The sequence below is a fragment of the Colias philodice genome, chromosome 9 (genome assembly GCF_061535455.1).
Source record: "Colias philodice isolate Cphi_HAF_F1 chromosome 9, ilColPhil1 Martin Lab GWU primary, whole genome shotgun sequence".
In the NCBI taxonomy this organism is placed as follows: domain Eukaryota; kingdom Metazoa; phylum Arthropoda; class Insecta; order Lepidoptera; family Pieridae; genus Colias; species Colias philodice.
This window is the reverse complement of record NC_143094.1, coordinates 4898893-4901546: the sequence shown is the minus strand read 5'-3', so window position 1 is coordinate 4901546 and position 2654 is coordinate 4898893. Positions and strand designations below refer to the sequence as shown.

Below are 2654 nucleotides of genomic sequence, written 5' to 3'. Positions count from 1 at the left end.
TATTTAATTGTTGATTTATTGGTTTTATTTTCTTGCTTATAAACACAAAATTATCTTCTTTTTAACAACTACTTAGACATTATTAATAATTATTAATTATTATTATTTCGTAATGTTTACTTTATTACAAAATAATACAGGTTATAAATAATCTTTAAAATAACAAAAAATATTGTTACTCTGAAAAAATGAAATGGTACCTAATTACGCGGACTACTGAATTGATTTAGATAGAATTTGATGCTGACGTAGATATTACATCATGCCCAGAAACCCTAATTCTTCTCAGTCAAAGTCAAGAGTGGAAGATATCGCTAATACAGTAAAACTGATGCGAAACTTTGGATGTTAATTTGTATATTTTTTTGTTAGTTGTTACTTAATCACGTCAAGACTACATTACCAATTTTGATGAAATATAGCTAATTGCCTGGATTTACACATAGGATACTTTTTATCCGAACTGAACACTTCTGTGGGATAAAACAGGATTCACGATATAACCTAATTCCACGCGGGCAAAGCCGCGGTCGGAATGATATTTTTTTAAATAAAAAAATTGTTTAAAAAAAACACAAAATATATTGACGCATGTATTTATTTTTTGCACTCTATTATAATTGTAATTATTCATTACAAATAATCAAAATAAAATAGCCAGAACAAAGTTAGGCCCTGGTAGGATAGGTAGGCAGGTACAGCAATGTGAGACGAACACTGGCTTATTTATACCAATAATAATGTATTATAAACATTAAATTAAGTTTACTTTCTAACAACAAAAATACATAATATTAGCTAATGTGAAAACGAATCAACCAATCATCCCACAACAATGAAATGTGCACACAAATATTCATCCAAATCGGTTCATGTGATTAGGAGGAGTGACTGCAGCGCCATCCTCCGGGCCCAATTGTGTTTCCAGATCACCCAGGAACTCAATTTAATATACTTACACAAAATTTTTCGAAATGAAAACTCACATTACTATGTAAATATGAATATAAACCGGTTTTAGTACTAAGCAATTTCCCGCACAGGTGTAGTAAGTATAAATGAAATAAATATCAACATCAAATTCTTTATACAACATACTTATCTACCACCTACTAAGAAATTCTTGAAATTTTTTCGTATTTTTTTAAAATATAATACTACTCCAACGAGCTCCTGTTCCATAATTCCATATTACGTCCACCATACTTCCACTAAGTTCACCATGATTTTTTATTTCTTTGCACTTTGTTGCTTTTTGCTAAAAATGGAATCATGCGATAAAACCAGTAGAGCGTTGATAACATACATTTTTGACTGAATAAAGGTACTTACGAAGGAGTGGGTTCACATTGTGAACAATCAGTGGGTTTATTTTCCTTCTGGATTCCGGATTTCTGAAAAGATTATTTATGCTATAAATGAAAAAATCTTACACATTCGTTATGTACTTAAAACAGGGGTACATATCAAACATCGTCTATAATACAATTATCATCAAATTTAAAATAAAACCAACTTACTTCATTAATTTGTTCCAATTGTAAGCATTCTTTTTCCTCCAACCTTTATGTTTCTTCTTCTTATTTTCTTTATTGTCCCCATTTGTCTCATTTTGTCTTATCGTGTTGTCACCCTTTTTTACGATTGCGCAAGCGACACAAGTTCCCCGTGTGACGGCCGTAGCGGGAATGACTCGTGCAGCGATCGGGGTAGGAAGGTACAGGGCGGCTCTCGCTATATTGGCTGGTCAGGCGCTAATTTCAAGTATTTCTTGTTTATTTCAAAACCATCGCATATTTCAAAATTCTAACACGGTAGACGTATAGGTTGTATATTTTATAGTTAATATCCAAAAAGTCGTAACTTTACGTTTGTTATTTTGAAGATGCCAGAGATTAAAAAAAAATAACAATGAGAACTTTGTATTTTTTTTCTATCGAGAAAATATCATGGAATCATGTTTCTAAAACGGTAGACGTATTGTGTTACTATTGAACTTTCTTGTCAAGAATTTTCATCACGACAACTTTAATAATATAAAAATTACGAAGGTTTAAAAAGGGCCGTAAATGTTAGAAAAATTAATTCATCACCTTAATATGTTAACTAAAAAACACAGAAAAGTCAGAAGGTTTTTGGTTGATAGTGTATGCTGTCTTTCAATTAGTATTACGTTTCAACAAAATAAGTACTTACAGCAATATGTTACTTCTAAAGTATTTTAAACATAGTTATCCACAAAGATTAGATATTATATAACATTTCACTCATATCCTATTTACATTATGTGCCATTTCTGCGCCATGTTTTAAAACGGTAATCCAGAACATCAGTCCGTACATTCATTTCCCCACAAATCCACATAATACACAAAGTACACTTCCTTTCCGAGGTAAAACAACTGACACAATTTCAAATATATTCCGCGATATTACCAGTTTTTGCTGATAAATGTTACCAGCGCGCCTGCAGGCTGCTGTTTATGTGGCCGTTAACTTGAAATACTTACTTATTAATGAGTAATTTATTACAATTATAATTATAACGTCTCGTACGTGCGTCGTACAAGGTGCTTAACTTGTATTCTCATGCCTGTACCGTTTCGTAAGCCCTGAACAATAAATATTGCGTAAATGGGGTTACGCGGGAATATT

General features: G+C 31.8%; 1 long non-coding RNA gene across 1 annotated transcript; it reads right to left on the bottom strand.

Moving 5' to 3' along the window:
- Positions 1 to 593: 593 nt before the first annotated feature.
- On the bottom strand, positions 594 to 2261 carry LOC149485778 (uncharacterized). Its single transcript, XR_016316020.1, has 3 exons — positions 1521 to 2261; positions 1333 to 1394; positions 594 to 1258 (listed from the first exon to the last, which is right to left on the bottom strand). It is a non-coding gene; the product is annotated as an uncharacterized LOC149485778 (long non-coding RNA).
- Between the last annotated feature and the right edge of the window lie 393 nt (positions 2262 to 2654).